The sequence below is a fragment of the Maniola hyperantus genome, chromosome 4 (genome assembly GCF_902806685.2).
Source record: "Maniola hyperantus chromosome 4, iAphHyp1.2, whole genome shotgun sequence".
In the NCBI taxonomy this organism is placed as follows: Eukaryota; Metazoa; Arthropoda; class Insecta; order Lepidoptera; family Nymphalidae; genus Maniola; species Maniola hyperantus.
In genome coordinates this window covers 7,177,399-7,196,016 of record NC_048539.1, presented here as the reverse complement: position 1 = coordinate 7,196,016, position 18,618 = coordinate 7,177,399, and the positions used below count along the sequence as shown (strand labels likewise).

Here is an 18,618-nt window from a genome sequence, read left to right as displayed (position 1 = left end):
AGGTAGTAGGTAGGTATTTTCTGTTATTGTATGTATGTTTCTTAATATACCTGGTAGGTAGGTACCTACCTAGGTTTCTATTCTGGTGAAAAAATGGGTTGATTTTATCAGATGTAGGTACCAACTTATATGTATAATTGAATCATAAATTAATGTAAGTAGGCACCTACTTAGTAGGAAATTTGAGCCACACGTTTGATGTACCTACCCATAAGGCTTAGAATAATATTATGTAGGTATTAGGTACCTAGGTATAGGTAGGTAATAAATTGTGCATATCTTACCTTTGCCTCAATGATCAAGGTGTGACATACTCTTTGTGATCGATCTTACAACGCTACAAGTAAATGCATTCTGCGAGCTATATGTATGGATGGCTATCGCTGCACAAAATGATTCATCCGAGATGCACTATTATCATTATCTATCATTTTAGCCTGTGGATGTCTGTCTTCTACATCCAGTCATCGCTGCACAAAATGATTCATCCGAGATGCACTATTATCATTATCTATCATTTTAGCCTGTGGATGTCTGTCTTCTACATCCAGTCATCGCTGCACAAAATGATTCATCCGAGATGCACTATTATCATTATCTATCATTTTAGCCTGTGGATGTCTGTCTTCTACATCCAGTCTTGAGGCATCCTCATTCAGCCACTTCACGTTAGGTACCTACTCTATAATATGAACGGTCCATCGGTCGGTACCCCACTAGGTACTTGTAGGTATGCTGTGGTACCAAATCTCAACTCAGTAGGAACGCAGGCATGGATTGTTCACTGCCACTTCAACTTGCTGGGTGGTTTCGACTATGTGAGAACCTGTTTCTTTGACGGATGCTCAACCAAGTACGACAGGCATGGATTGTTCACTGCCACTTCAACTTGCTGGAGGGTTTCGACTATGTGAGAACCTGTTTCTTTGACGGATGCTCAACCCAGTACGACAGGCATGGATTGTTCACTGCCACTTCAACTTGTTGGGGGGTTTCGACTATTTGAGAACCTGTTTCTTTGACGGATGCTCAACCCAGTACGACAGGCATGGATTGTTCACTGCCACTTCAACTTGTTGGGGGGTTTCGACTATGTGAGAACCTGTTTCTTTGACGGATGCTCAACCCAGTACGACAGGCATGGATTGTTCACTGCCACTTCAACTTGCTGGGGGGTTTCGACTATGTGAGAACCTGTTTCTTTGACGGATGCTCAACCCAGTACGACAGGCAAGGATTGTTCACTGCCACTTCAACTTACGGGGGGGTTTGGGCTATGTGAGAACCTGTTTCTTTGACGGATGCTCAACCCAGTACGACATGCATGGATTGTTCACTGTCACTTCAACTTGCTGGAGGGTTTGGGCTATGTGAGAACCTGTTTCTTTGACCGATACACTGCGCACATCACAAATTACGCCGCTGAACCAAATTTAAGTTACACAATCACGACGGTTAGCTTTGACTACCTTCCCAAACATTCTCCTTGCCTCCGTGGGCAAATTAAGGCACTTCACTTATTAAATTTCATCATTTTGTTTAATTATCAATAAGCTTTCACGCTTCTCTCACCGAGTATTTTTTGGTGAGTTACAATTCGACTATCGACTCGTATCCATAAGCGAAAATGACGTCATTTACTAGTTTTAGGACGTCAAACTTAGGACTCGTACTGCCAAATTACTCGATATTGGTATTGGTGTAGGTAAACGCAAACCATTCTCGATGGTGACGTAGTTATGTGGTAATTGGTATCGTAAAGTTGAAAGCTATACTCGCAAACACTCGATCATCTTTAGTTCGCAATATTTCCGCTGTGTCGCTGCCTGTAGATGTATGGAAACAGTCGATTTCGACTTTGGTATTTTTAAAACTATGAAATCTTATACTAACTGTACAGTTCTGTACAAATAGACGTCCAATTGGCGCATACGGCGGGGCCCTTTTAACGAAATAGCCTGCAAATCTCCTTTTTTCTTGAGCCCTGCTCAAGGCCTTTTTGGCATTTATCCATAGAGTGCGGGAGTTGGCGGCATCTATGCCAACTCTCTAGGAGCGCAGGAATTGATTTACCAATGCACAGAGCGTTGTGGCGAGACAACACATATTATAATTTACTAAGCTTTGCCCGCGGCTTCGTCTGCGTAAAATTCAATTTTTAAAAAGCTCATAGGATACCCTTTAAGTAATCTACATCACTACTTACATAATCCCGTCATGTTTATTTAAGTGTTTCGACAACAACTCCAAAACAGATAGACAAAGTTAGGAACCAACCGACCGATAGAAAAACTTATGTAATTAACTGTGTACAAACATATTTAAAATATTTACAGTTTATATCTATGTGACTTATCTAATTACTATATAAATCATGACCGCGTGGAATGGTGCCAAGAATACTGGCTGCATTTCCGCGCTGGACAGCCAGGCTGATCCGTTGCGCAAAAAATAAGCCAGCCCTTCTGTCACCAGATGAGGCTATTAATCGCGGTGAAATGTCTCTTAAATTTTTTTTAGCACTAAGACTCCATGGCCCCAGGGTCTCCACAGCAAACGGCACAAAAATGTAACTCTCTATAAGAGAGGCATACTTGCGCCGCTTGCCGTTTTCAGCTGTTTCTGCTACGGCTCCCGGTCTTGACGCTGTCTTCCTGATATGACACGGGGCCAATGTGTCAACGCAAGTTGCGTCCCACATTAACTGTGTTAAAGGCTTATTTTCGTTGGTCGCTGACTCTGTCTATATGCAGCATGCCAGGACTTCCACTTCTAACGCTATCTGTCGATCAATGAAAATAGTTACCACATGGGCCTAACAACATTTCTTTTAGAAATCGTCTGCACCCGTGTGCGTTCCCTATCGACCTTAAAAATAAGCCTTTACAAGAATGGTTTGAGTGGACACTGATGTACAGAGACGTGGCCGCCTGCCACGCACAGCGGGGTTCTTCTAACGAAATAGCCTGCAAATCTCTCATTTTCTTGCGCCCTGCTCAAGGCTTTTACTTATTCATGCATTATAGGGGTGGGAATTGTCGGTTGCTACGCCAATTTTCTGCGAATTCAAAGATTAACTTTCTGTTTGAGTACATAAAGTACAAAACCATTCATTATTTCAAAAATTGGACAGGAAATGAATTCGCTGTTGGTGAAACTTTCATGTTTATTGTTTCAAGTTTTACATTCTGAGAATTGAAAAATAAATATGGAACAAAATTACTTTGTAATTTTTTGTTAAATTATCATAATTAGGAGTAAATTAATGCATTTTAGATTTGGATTTGATAGTTTGATTAACCACCATTATAAGTCTAATTTAATTCTGCAACTCCCATAGATAAATAAAAGAAATTAAAAAGAAAAAGACAGCTTAATAAAAAAATAACATGATCACGTTATCATACGTTATTAAGTTATCACAGTAGGTAATAAATATAAATACAGAAGTTCGTTATAGACTTATAGTCCTCGACATCTCGAGATGGCAATTGGGGTGTGAGGTGGGGGGACGCCCCGCACACCCGCACGTCACCCGTGCTCGCCCACAGCGAGTTAGCGCGGGGGATGTGCGGGCATGCAGGGCGTTCCCTCCCCGATCGCCATTTCAACCTGTCGCGTACTCTACCTGACTCGATTCCCTAGGAGACAAACCCCACATTTTTGTATTATTCCTGATTTAAGTTGTTCACACTATCGCACGCGAGGGGCCGTTGGAAACTTTTCTGAAAAGGTAGTTTTACTCTACTGTCCGGCCCAAGCCTAATTAGAATACCACCGTTTAATTATACGACTAATAAGCTGAGGTGCGCAGTGACAAAAGCTTAGCGGAAATTTCTATGAATAAATTTTTAAAGGATGCAGCTGCGATGATCATAATAAGCTACCGGTATTGAATACAATGTAAAGAACGGCTATTCAGAACGAAATCGTGTTTCACAAAGCTAAACATGAGTGTCATGTTATCTTTGTGAACTTTGTGTGGCCATCAAGGCGAAGGTTACAGCTTAGATCAAAAAATCTTGTTTGGAATGACAAATCATTGTGTTAGTAGGTAGAGGTAGGACTGGATAGGACAATGAAATGGGCATTGACTCGTGCACCGAAAGAGGTAATCATACAAAATGACAGTTATTTTTTGTACCGATTTGAAGCGCCACACCCAGCGACACCAAAGAAATTTTATGTAGGTACTACTTCGTAGTAGAATTATTACCTCCTATGTCGATAGTTTAGACACTATACGGAATAAAAAATCACGTGACCTAAATAATATAGTGGATTGCTATCAAGATTTAATATTTAATCAAACTTAGCAAAAATGTCAAAGACACAGATTAAGCCTGCAGATCAGCAATCGCAGGTCCAGCGTTCTTTTATCTATTAGTAGAGGTCAGTGTGGTAGAAACATAGAGATCGTTGTCTACGAGTATTTATTCAGCCCCGAGTTTGTTCTAATTATTATTGGAGTTGGGTGTATCTTTATCGGGAAAATGGTATCTATCATATTACGAATGTGATCTCATTTCCTCCGAAAAAATAGGTCATGTTTGATAAAAATAAACCAAAAATGTACCTTAGTAATAATAGTAATGCTAAGTATATATAAGCTGTGATAGCCTAGTGGTTAGGACGTCAGCCTTCTAATCGGAGGTCGGGGGTTCGATCCCGGGCACGCACCTCTAACTTTTCGGAGTTATGTGCGTTTTAATTAATTAAATATCATTTGCTTTAACGGTGAAGGAAAACATCGTGAGGAAACCTACATGCCTGAGAGTTTTCCATAATGTTCTCAAAGGTGTGTGAAGTCTACCAATCCGCACATGGCCAGCGTGGTAGACTATAGCCAAAAACCCTTCTCACTCTGAGAGGAGACCCGCGCTCTGTAGTGAGCCGGTGATGGGTTGATCATGATGATGATGATGAATGCTAAGTAGTTGTATTTTCGCAAGTACCTATTATTTTATACTAGAGGATGCCCGCGACCTCGTCGGCGTGGATTTAGGTTTTTTAAAAATCCCGTGGAAACTGTTTGATTATCCGGGATAAAAAGTTGCATATGTCAATTTTCGTGATAAAAACTCCCTCTGTACCAAATCCATGACCAACTCCGGTCAAAATCGGTTAAACGAATGGGCCGTGGAAGGTAACAGACAGACATCGACACTTTCGCATTTATAATAGTGTTAGTATGGATTGTACTATTGCTCAGGTTACATCTTAAAAAATTGCAAATCTAAGTAGATTAAGTAATCTTAAAATTCAGTTACTAGTATACGTACCCATTATTTCGTTAAAAGACTAATAAGCTGCAGTGCAGAGTGACAAAAAGCTTAGACGGAATGTATATTATGAATAAATGAAATAGTTGCTGGCAAGGTGCTCTAGCGGCAGGTTTGATAAAGTACTCGGTCTTATATTAATGTAGTTAAATACCTACCTTCTACTGCAACGCGTAAGTTTTTGAGACACAGTTTATGATAGTGCACGTCTCACAGCAGCACACGGCACTAATGTAACGGCACGGCGTGTTACACAGTTCACAACAGTGGGGACTTGTAACAAAACGTCGAATCTTAGACGTCATTGGTAGGCATCAAATGTTTCTACATTTGTCGCTAGGTAGCCTATGAATTGCCTAATTTTCTTTGATTTCACGTCTCTCATAAACAATCACATTCAGAATTGAACCGAGAGTTCCTTTACTCTATTTCGCTCTGCCAGGGCCATAAATAATGGAACTCAGTCGGGACAGTGCGCGGCTCTAGCGCACCTCGTCACTCATCCTGAAAAAATCACGTCAATCCGTCGCTCCGTTGCGGCATGATTGAAGGACAAACACTATCGCATTTATAATAAGGGTAGTGATGAAATAAGTTTGCTGTTCCATGTGTAGATAGTACACAGTACGTACCCGTGTATGTGGCGCCCGTGGTGCGATCGGCTAGGTCGGGGCGGGCCGGCGCGCCGCCGCCCGCATGCTATCAGCTGGCCGGCGCAGCCATCTCGCCCGCGCGCGCCTCCACTCACCGCCCTGCGCCTGCGGCAAACATTTGCTTTAAGTATGGTAAATTGGCAATGGGCAGGGCACATAGTTCGAAAACCCGATAAACGTTGGGGTCGCACGGTGCTAGAATGGCAACCTCGCACAGGAAAACGCAGTATTGGAAGACCTCCCACTAGGTGGAATGACGACATCAAGCGAGTCGCAGGAAGATGCTGGATTCAGGTGGTGCAAGGCCGTGGTGTGTGCGCAGATCCCTACAAGAGACCTATGTCCAACAGTGGACGTCTATCGGCTGATGATGATAATGATGGGCACAGGTTGTGGTACGACAGACTTGAAGTGGAATGTACCAGACATAACATGCAGAGAGGTTCTTGTGCAGAAATAGGTATATAGTAAATATAGGTGGTTTTCTTCGACTTTTTATTCGGGAGGTCAAGGGTTTGATCCTGGGGACGCACCTCTAACTTTTCGGAGTTATATGCGTTCCAAGCGATTGCTTTAAATGGCGAAGGAAAACATCGTGAGGAAACCTGAAAGTGCATGCCTGAGAGTTTTCCATCGTCCAAATCCACATTGGGTCAGCGTGGTAGAATACCTATGCTCTAAACTCTTTTCATTTTGAGAAGAGACTCGTGCGTAGTAGTGGACGGCAATGGAATGACGACGAAAATGTTTTCATTTCTTTTTTGTCATATTCTGACACAATAAAACACATAAAGATACTATCTAAAAGCTCAAGATACAAAGCGTTACGTACACATTATATTCTTAGTCGGTCAAGAATAGCAGTGCACTCTGCGGGGTATAAACCGACGCTAAAATGAGAGCAGTATGCCGCAGCCCGATCGATATCTATTTATTTATTATTACTCTGTCGCTGTCCACAACATGTCCTCGCTATTTTAGAACTGTATCTGAAATTACTTTTTTCACAAACTCACGAAGCAAAAGATCCCGGATGTGAATCCAAGATCAATTTTATGTGCTACTCGCTGATGCCCACGACTTCGTTCACATGGACTTAGGTTTTTAAAATTCCCGAGGGAACTCTTTGATTTTCCGGGATTAATAGCTTATGTCACTCTCCAGATCCGTTACTCCGTAGTGATTGAAGGGCAAACCAATAAATATAAGTATCTAGTGATATTGACTTGGACTCTAATGTTAAGTATATCTAAAACCGACATAGCTCAGCGGTTTGCGTAGCTGAAGTGGCTATGGGCAGGGTACTACTTCGAAAAACCGATAACGAACAAGAAGTGCTTTTATGAGTTGTAAAATATGCTAGTAAAAATTAAAAATATACTTAGTAGTATTTTTGTATTTTAATAAATAAGCAAGTAATTTATATGAAAGTCCACTTGAACAAAAATTCAATAAGCATAATACGGAATGCAATATGGCTCGTTATGATATGAGTGTTCAACGTAAGATAAAAATGTAACGAGGAGCATTTTGCAACGGAGGCACGAACATTAAAAATATTTCAGCAATCCCCGCTCCATGGACAGGTCGCCTGGTTGGCCGCTCTAAAAAGGTGACACTTTCGACCAGTACGAAATATTCGTTGGACATTTTTGGATAAGCGTAGACATTTTTAAGGCAGATGCGGCCCTATATGAATCCAACCTGTGTCGGTCTCCGTCTGTACACAATACTTGGTGATGTGTATATGAATTATAAAAAATCATATTACTCTATATATGTCAAAAATAATTAGTATAGATAGGTACATACAAACAAACACAAGTGATGTAGTTTTAAGTGAAAACTTAACTTTCGTAGAGTTTTCTTCTACTCTCGTCGTTTTGTATTTTCTGCCCTATCAACGAGCACCGAATTTATGAAAGTAGATGTTTATGATACAATGTATGATGTCTTTTAGTTATTATGTTCATGGGCGGCGGTAATCACATCAGGTGACCGGCCTGCTCGTTTGCTCGCTATCTCTATTTAAAAAAACACGTTTTTTATGTATTCAGTTCAATTCAGTTCAAACAGTTTACTCATAATTATTATGGGCTTACGTCAACGTGGGCCATTAAGGAGCTACTATCATATGCGTTAAAAAAGTTACAAAAACATTTTGCCGAGATAGCTTATAAATTTTTATAAGCTGCCCTTAATGTCCAAATGCACTACAAGGGCTCCCTCAAAGCAGAAGGCTTGAAACTTAAACCGCCAATTTCATGGAAAGTTACCTAAGTTGAGAGGCAGGTGAGTTCATGAATTATTAACTCTTCGAAGACTTTTCCATAATTTTCGATTATAAGTAGGAACACATTGTATAATACCTAAACCATTGCATTAGTATTGATTCTGCGAAACTAAATTTCATTTTATAATATACTAGCTTATGCCCGCGACTTCATCCGCGTGGATAATACAAATTTTAAACCTCTATTTTACCCCCTTAGGGGTTGAATTTTCAAAAATTCTTAGCGGATGTCTACGCCATAACAGGCATCTGCATGCCAAATTTCAACCCGATCCGTCTAGTAGTTTGAGCTGTGCGTTGATAGATCAGTCAATCAGTCAGCTTTTCCATTCATATAATATATAGATAGAATAGACGTAAATAGGTAAGCGAGAAAGGACTTTTAAAATTCATCCACACATGGGTTGATTCACATTGGCAGCGAATCGAAGCGAAATTCTAAAATTTTACGCTACGTAAAGCACTTTGCAACGAGAAAAAAAAACAGCCAATTGTCTTAAAATTGAGCATGTAATACATTATCTACCTCAAGAGGCACGACATAGATGTAATTCTCAACTTTTATTACGGTCTGCGGCTCCCTGTTAGCACCCTTAGCATTTATCATAGACGAGATATTTTTTATGAGCCATTTGAAGCAGAAATCTATAAAGGAGTTCGCACACCCCCGTTTCCCCAAGATCTTTAGGATCGGCAGGACACGCAAAATAACTAGAACAATGCTTGACGTTAGGGTGCGTTCTAAAATGTGTGTATAGAGATCACATCAACGTTAGCTTCACATAAAAGTTAGCTTTTATCCTATGGCAATGATAGGCTACTTGACTCATATCTAATTTCGTCCAATAAATGATTATTTATTATAGTATTTTGCTTAAGACAACGAAATATATCAATAACAATTATTAAAAACGCAGGATGGATATATAAATCCAATTTAAAAAAATACAGTTTTTATTTTTATATGAAACTCAGAAAACGCTGTCAGCCATGATGTGACGTCATTAAATATGTAAACAACCAAATGTCATCCCTATTGACTAACGTAGTATCCATATATATAAAATTTCAAGTCCTCCTGACTAACTTATATATCAATGCACAGCCTAAACATCTAAACAGCTGGTTCTAGATACATGAAATTTGGTGGGTGTGTTCTTTGTAGGTAAAGAGAAGGTATCCACTAGGAAAAGATTTTTTGAAATTCCACCCCTGAGTGGGTTAATGGGGGTTTGAAATTTATGAAGTCCACGCGGGCGAAGTCACGAGCATAAGCTAGTTTTTATATATTTCTAAAAACTCATAGTAAACGTAAAAAAATATCGTTTCCTCTTTATAAATTGAATAAGTTATTAAGTAAGACTTACAACAAAGTGATCTTTGCAAAAATAAATTTGGGTTGAAGTCGTTAGTCATATTATAGGATCCCTTTAAGCAAGTCTTCGCGTGTTACGTATATTTATTTCACTGGGCACTCTAATCCACAACTTTCCTGTGGTCTTTATCGATGCGTTTTTACATTCTCGGATGATACAATAACGATAATATTTACTATATTTTTCATGTAAACTAGTATAGAAGTCATGTTTATTAAACTTTGGGAGGTTATGCTGTTGTTTACAAATGGATGACGTCAGAGCACAGATAATCTATAGGACAAACATGGCCGACAGTGTTTTCAGATGTCTAAGAAAAATATATTTTTAAATTAAAGATTTACGGTTTTTAGGGCGCAAAAAAATATAGTGTTAATTTTTTTGATCTAATAGGACAAATATTAACCATTTAAGACCAACTTAAAAAAAAGTGTCAACTAGCCTATTTTCGGAGCAATCTGTCACACTCACTGTTTTTATTGAAAAAGTACTTCATGCAATCTTACAAGCCATCTGTCTCTTTGATTACGATCACCTACATCAAGAATTCGGGTATCCATTAAATATATAACAATTTCATGATAAATCAAATTAATAAATAAAATCTTTAACTATTGCGCACAGAAACGAGTAAAACGAGAAAAAACAAAACATAATAATAAGTACAACTATCAAACAAAATGCTACAGTAGGTGTGGTCTATAGGCCATTTCTTAACTTTGTGCCGCAGTAGCACAGAGCATACTGCAATGCTAAATTTCATCCTGATCCGTCCAATAGTTTGAGTTGTGCTTTGATCGATCAGTCATTCAGCTTTATACCTACTATATACTGCAACGCTAAATAAACTGCCATACTCCGTCCAGGTTAGCCCGCGACCTAGACTGCGCGCGTATCTTAGACTGCATCGTCACTTACCACCAGGTGAGATTGAAGTCAAAGGCTAACTTGTATCTGAATAAAAATAAATAAATACATAAAAAATCAGGAGGGGCCCTAGAGTTCTTCTCTTTTAGTCGTTACGTGGTGCTAAATACATTAAGTCAATCAGATTGTGCCACAGATATTCCAACATCAATGGATTGTAGCCATTCTACTTAGTAGGAAACAAAGTAAACAAATCAACACACATGGCTTTGATATTTTGAGAATAGGTTGTCTGGCGTGATAAAACTGTTGTCTTGTTACTTATTTCAAACGAAATTTGAGAAGTCGCCGAAATCGTTACACGCCAGACACGTAGACGAAATCTTTGTACAAGCTTGCGCCGATCCACAAATATGGACATAATATCATCATGATAGACCCATCGCCGGCTAACTGCAGAGCACGGGTCTCCTCTCAGAGTGAGAAGGGTTTGGCCATAGTCTACCACGCTGGCCATGTGCGGATTGGTAGACTTCACAAACCTTTGAGAACATTATGGAGAACTCTCAGGCATGCAGGTTTCCTCACGATGTTTTCCTCACGATTAAAGCAAGTGATATTTAATTACTTAAAACGCACATAACTCCGAAAAGTTAGAGGTGCGTGCCCGGGATCGAACACCCGACCTCCGATTAGAAGGTGGACGTCCTAACCACTAGGCTATCATAGCGCATATGTATGGGCATATACTAATAAATAAATAAGGTGTGCTATACAAAATGGCATTTATCTTTTGTGCTAATTCGAAGCGCTCCACCGAGCGTCACGGCTATTAAAATTATTTTTTTGTGTCATGTGGTCCTTAAAATTCCTCGTATTGACAAATATTGACAGATGTCTCATCACTAAAATTTAGTTCCCAGTACGCTCACATGATGTTCACTGCTGCTAGCAGCACCAAAATAGCGAAAATCAAGTGGCTTCAAAAAAAGATCGGAAATCGCAGGTTCAGGGTGTTCAATAGAACCTCTATTAATATAATGATGACAACCTCTATTATAGAGGTCAGGTCAGTACTCAACAATGAGCATTTCGACGCAGAGAGAGAGAGAAACTATCACAAGTTGGATGTGGAAACATTTGAAATTCCCAATGCAATTGATGCGCGTCACACGGCCAACGGTTGCCATTTATTGTCGTCGTGACATCTACTCAATCCCTACAAAGCCTTTATTGCTTTTTCTGAAATTTTCTAATCCCTGGCTACTTTTATTAGGCTAAAAGCCACCCACGCTATTTTATACCAAAACAGATGTTCTTTAAGAAATTTTAACAGTAGGGTACAACTTGCCGTATCGTGTTCAACTTTATTTTTGCACTGTTTTAAACATGCAAATATTTAAAATCCACGAGCGAGCAAACAAACCCAATTCAAATACCAATCCATGACTATCGTCGGATGACCAAACATGATAGAATGACAGCATGCATTTGATATGCAAACATTTGAAATTTCAGAGCTCTACGAATTCACTCTGGCTCTACGATATACGAGTAGGTACATCACACGTACAATCGCTGCCATTTATTTGTAGCCACTTGTAACATTCGCTCATTCCCGAAATGTTTTCAGTATTTTGACTGTTACAAACGTGACGATAAAATGTTCTGACATTTTCGCTCCCGTTGCGATTCAATTTATGATCTTTTTCAGGCGCAAATCTTCAAGAACGCTTCTCTCCAGATGTCAAGGGTTAAATTAAATCGCCTGATGTTGTAAGTTTTATTGCTTCCTACTCCAAACCTATACTATGTGGGCTTATATCTAATTCCTAAAGCTATAATTGTGCACTTAAGTATCCCTATCTTCAAATCCCTTTGAGAAATTAGTACTGATACCTACTGTTGGCAACTAAATTTAGAGTATTTGCATAACCATACTGACTGAAAAAAAAAATATACACTACCATTTGGCTTATGGGGCGGGGGGGGACTTGACTCTGATAAAACTTTAAAACATCATATTTTACAAACGGATCTAGAAATCGAAAAATGATGTTCCCACACCTACAGTATTTTTAAAAGACCTATTCCACGATACCCCACACTATGGGGTAGCCGAGAAAAAACAAATTCATCCCCACTTTACATGTAGGGGAGCTACCCTAAAAACAATATTTATCAAAATTTTATTTCACCACTTTGTCGGTGTGATCAATATTTATACACATGCCAAATTACAGATTTCTAGCACTTATAGTCTCTGAGATTAACCGAGGACGGACGGACAGACAGACGGACGGACATGGCGAAACTATAAGGGTTCCTTGTTTACTTCGGAACCCTAAAAATGAATCCCTAAATGTGTTGCTGATCTCAAATCTCGAGAACAGCTGAACCGATTTAGCTAATTCTTTTTCATAATATTCCTTGAAGTACGGGGATGGTTCTTACGGAGAGAAAAATTTAAAAAAATCCTGAAAGAGAATCAACTGTTAGGCGGTACGAAGTTCGCCGGCGCGGCTAGTATTACATACTATAAATTAGACAACACATACATACACAACACATACTAATATTACACAAATATACCTTGATATATATCTGTATAATATACACATAGAGAAAGACATCAGAGTCGACACCATTTATTTGTTTTATAACATTGTAAACTCAATTGTAAAGCCTACTAAAGACTACATCATGAAAGAAATCAATCAAGATGCTATCAGATTAAAGTACGTTAAAAGATGGCTCAGCTTAGGCCTTAGTTCCTTCTTCTCTCCACTACGCTCCTGCGAACCGATATTCCATTTATGTAACCAGCTTATGGCAGACCGGCGTGTACACGCTTGCTAAAAGCTTTGCTACATCCACCCCTATACCCTACGAGTATCTACAGTTACGAGTAAAACTGTGTTAACTCTGCTGCGGTTTATTCTTGAATCATATTATCTACAAACAAAACCAAATATAGTTTATTTAGTCCTTACAAAGGTTGATAAAATAATAAAATAGAATAGATTTGGTATAATAGAATAGAAATAATTTTAACTTTTATCCTTCTTTTTATTTAATTTTACAAGCACGTTTGAATCGTCAAATGCATCTACCAGGCGGAGTGTCTTTCCTACCGAGAAGAACCACCAAGAAACCCGACGGTTATTCTTTAATTTGAATTTTCAACTTTTGCATTCGCTAAGACATTGACTTGAATTCTTAACCTTTTAATAGCTTGTAAGCGTAAGTTGAAGGAATTTACAATAATATAATAACAGAACAATAAAATAACATCTTTTTGGTAGCCGTTAAAATAAAATAAAATAATCAAAACTTTATTGGCATCCGGAACAAGAATTTGAAGTAGTAAGTATATTAGAACGGTAGAAGGTACAGAATATACTTAATAATATGACGTGATCCCATTTTACCAATATCGTGCCGCAACACTAAAGAAGATAATAACTACAATTCTTTTTTATGTATTGAATTTTGTAAAACTTTAGAAGACATTTTAAGAAGGCATCAACAAATGAAAAAGTACTGAAACTAGTCCCATCTCTAATCAACGCTGGGGCAAACTTATATTCCAATTAGGTAAATAACCAGCTTATGAAAAACCAGAACCACACGGTTTCTAAAAGCTTTTCAGCGTACCACAATTAGTCGTAGTTAAACCCACTTTATGCATATTATTATGTTTTCAAGTTTCATTTATTCTGATTCTGTTTACAGTCAGATAAGTCTGTGCATATTTCTCCTCACTATAATAGCGTTTTGTTAATCATTAGAAGACATTTTCACAAAATGAAAAATAAGTACTTACTGAAAGTAATAAAATTGGCTCATCTGTAATCAACGCTGGGGCAAACTTGAATTCAAATTAAATAACCAGCTAAGGAGAAACCAGTGCAACATCACACATGGTTTCTAAAAGCTTTTCAGCGTCCCACGTCTAGCCGTAGTCAAACCCACTTTATGGATATGCTTTCATTTATTCTGTTAAGTCAGATAAGTCCTCGCACAATCCAATTTAAGAGCCTCAATAGCTCAACCGGTATAGGAGTGGACTGAAAAACCGAAAGGTCGACGGTTGAAACCCCGCCGTTGCACTATTGTCGTACCTACTCCTAGCACAAGCCTGATGCTTGATTTTTCGACTCCAGGAAGTAAATGTCCGTACCAAAAATAATAGATGATGTCCGCAACTTAGTCGGTACAAGTCGATTCAGGTTGATATAAAAGTCCCGTGGGAACTCTGTGATTTTCTGGGACAAAAAGTAGCCACGGCATATAAACTAACTCTGAACTAAATTACGTCATTCATAATCAGTTAAGCGGATGAGCCACAAACCCTAGCAGGCAGACAGCTGTAGCATTTATAATATTAGTATGGAAGTATGGATAACGTGATATTTTTTACACGTCACCTAGATTCGATTGGTCTGCTAAACTAATTCTTAAATTTCAACTGATGCAATTTTGTCCCCGTTAAAAAGGTGAATTGTCTCTATAGAAACCAATTACTATAAATGGTAAAACAAAGCCTAAAAAAAGTTCATTGACGCACTTCCATATTAAGTATATCTGGTTAGATGTAGCAGCGATAAAATTGAAAGATGGATCAGATTTCGTTAGTTTTTTTTTGATTATCGGGTGACTCAGCCTCAATACCAATTATTACCAGCACTAATTAGTGTGGGATCTTGTACCGACTTTCATACGCCATACCATGGCGCGTACCATGGTCTTGCGCTGCCTGAACCCAGCGGCTCCCTGCGACTCTTTTGATGTCGTCTGTCTACCAAGTGGGGGGTCTTTTAACGCTGCGTTTCCATTGCAGCACCTTGGGACCCCAACGTCTATCGGTTTGTTCGAACTATGTGTCGTGCCCACTGTCACTTCAGCTTCGCAACCCGCTGAGCTAAGTCCGTTACTCTGGTTTTCCAACGGATCTCCTCATTTCTGATGTGATGAGGTATGAAAACTCCAAACATAGCTCTCTACACCGCCCGCTGAGTGACTCTGAGCTTAGGTATATTAGCATTACAATAACCAGCCACAATTTATTATTGAGAAAAAAATTCTAACATGCTTTTTTATTCGGTACCGCTGAAAATGAGAAAGTTCAGAGAAAGGTCTATTATTATTTACGATCTCATCCCAAACGCGAAAAGCACATTAACTTTTGTGAAAGGAGGAAATTACAAATTGTGTAAATAATGCTAATGTGTTTCATAATAATATAACATCGGGCTATTATAAAAGCTTATTTTTCCTATTGAAAATATTACCTTATTGTTAGCACCTTTACTAAACGATTTGGTTCATCTTTCGAGACTGAAAAATAAGCTAAGTAGATATAAAAGAACTTTTTCTTTTAGTCAAAGCTCTACTTACTAATCACCAAGTGTATTAAAATTTACTCGTTAAATCTATATAAAAGGAAAAGCTGACTGACTGACTAACTGATTGATTTATCGCACAGCTTAAACCACTGAACGGATCGGGCTGAAATTTGGCATGCAGATAGCTATAATGATATAGACATCTGCTAAGAAAGGATTTTTTTCAAAAAAAGAAATTTAAAAGTAGGGGTAAAATAGGGGTTTGAAAATTGTGTAGTCCACGTGGACGAAGTCGCGGGCATAGGCTATTAAAAACATATAAGTCCAAACTCGACTATCCTACCATGTTATACCTACCATTAGTCTTTAGAGAGTAGTATCCGTTCCCACCTTCCATCTCCATCATTAGGCTCTTGTCATTGTGTTTTTGAAAAGTACCTACTCAAAAAACAAAGCAAATTAGACCAAATTTTACTGTCATGGCATCAGACTTCCAATGTCCACCTCACACCTCCATCATAGGAGACGCTTAATGGGACCATAATCATCTATTGCCATCAGTAGTGTATAATTGGGCATTCTAGATCATTAAAGCATGTTTCGTTTCACTTCGTTTCACTTCGTTCCACTTCGTTCACGAAACATGCTTTAGTGATCTAGCAATGCCCAATTATAGCTTTTGCATTTCGTTCATTCGAAACATGATTTAGTGATTTTCAGTTCGGTTGCTATCTGGTTTTGTCTTGAGTCGATTTCGATCTGTTTCAGAAAGTGAATAAACATATTCATAAACAATATTTGTATGTTCACGTTACGATCGAAGCGACTCGCGTACGCCAGCAAGCAGTTTGAGCGCTAGGCGACGCGGCGCTCGTGAATCCATTAATCGAATCCACGATACGTGAATACATTATCATTGGCAGAAAGCGAGCTCTCCATCAAAAAATAAAGTGTTATGTTATGCACGCTTTTATCACAACTTACGATGAGGAAAACATCGTGAGGAAACCCGCATGCTTGGATGATTATTATCTGACATGTGTTTACCCACCAACCACACTGAGCCAGCGCGGTGGATTCAGGCTCAAATCCCTATCGCTATCTGAGAGGAGGTCATTTTCCAGCAAAGGGAGTTTAAAAGGCTGTTACTTACCGTGGTAGCGAGCTCATCTCTGGGAAGGAAAAGGCGTTCTTCTGAAAAACATTAACATTGAAACACCTATTTTATATAGGTAAAGTAACATATCCAAGTTAAATTGCGAAATATTTCTTGCTAATCGGTATATTGCTGACTGAAATACGATGCATCATGTTTACTTCATTTTTGTACCTAATGTCTACCAAGTGTTTTCTGCAAATAGTAATCAATACAGGGTGTAATTTAGTTGGTTCCTCATTACTTCTTTTGATACTAAATTAACAGTAAATTAATAGATAGACGTTTATTGTATAGTTTATTTATTATTTTGGTATTACGCTTTTATTCTCCAAATAGTAATACAGAAAGTTTGTTTTTAACCCAAGCTGATTATAATAATAGTAAGTTACCGTAGTTACTCGAATAGGAATCGGAACTAGAACCCCATGCATTTCCGCATAGTATAGGTATAGACGAATTGAATAAGATCCTACTTATAATATTATAAATGTGAAAGTGTGGATGTTTGGATGTTTGTTACTCAATCACGCAAAAACAGCTAAACGGATTTGGATGAAATTTTAAATGAAGATAGATTATACCCTGGATTAACACATAGACTACATTTTATTTCGGAAAATTAAAGGGTTCCTGCGGGAATGAAAAAACTTAATCAACGCGGACGAAGTCGTAGGCATCATCTAGTATAATCAGATATAGGTACCTATTAGTAATTTTATAACTGAAAGCTATTAGATTACATCCTGTACCTTTGTGAAGTGCAAGACAAGCATTTCGTTGAATTGTAAGTTTGAGTCTAAACGATAACTTGGGTTCCGTGTATATAAATGAACATAAATATATTCAATACAAATACTACTTATAGCCGCAGACATAATCAAGGAAAATATAATTTTATGTAGGTACCTACTACTACCTATGTCATCATCATCATCATCATGATCAACCCATCACCGGCTCACTACAGAGCACGGGTCTCCTCTCAGAGTGAGAAGGGTTTTGACCATAGTCTATCACGCTGGCCACATGCGGATTGGTAGACTTCACACACCTTTGAGAATATTATGGAGAACTCTCAGGCATGCAGGTTTCTTCACGATATTTTCCTTCACCGTTAAAGCAAGTGATATTTAATTACTTAAAATGCTCATAACTCCGAAAAGTTAGAGGTGCGTGCTCGGGATCAAACCCCAAACCTCCAATTAGAAGGCGGACGTCCAAACCACTAGGCTATCACTACCTATATACCTACTATATATATATAGAAGAATTCACAAACTTGCATTTTAAAGTTTTTTAAAAGTAATACTAAGATAGTGTTTTATAAATTATTTTACAACGGAACCCTAAGCAAAAACTGCAAGCATTTACGTAGAATTGCAAGTTTGAGTCTAAACGATAACTTGGGTTCCGTGTATATAAATGAACATAAATATATTCAATACAAATACTACTTATAGCCGCAGACAAAATCAAGAAAAATATAATTTTATGTAGGTACCTACTACTACCTATGTCATCATCATCATCATCATCATCACGATCAACCCATCACCGGCTCACTACAGAGCACGGGTCTCCTCTCAGAGTGAGAAGGGTTTTGACCATAGTCTATCACGCTGGCCACATGCGGATTGGTA

At 38.5% G+C, this 18,618-nt stretch overlaps 1 protein-coding gene across 6 annotated transcripts in view; it reads right to left on the bottom strand.

Moving 5' to 3' along the window:
* Positions 1-18,618, bottom strand: part of LOC117981999 (cyclic nucleotide-gated channel alpha-3-like) — a 153,814-nt gene that overhangs the window by 129,687 nt on the left and 5,509 nt on the right. For all 6 annotated transcript variants that reach the window (XM_069498301.1, XM_069498300.1, XM_069498303.1 and 3 more), the window contains exon 2: positions 5,915-6,040. The gene's annotated coding sequence lies outside the window, so the exon portion shown is untranslated. The remainder of the gene's footprint in view (positions 1-5,914; positions 6,041-18,618) is intronic.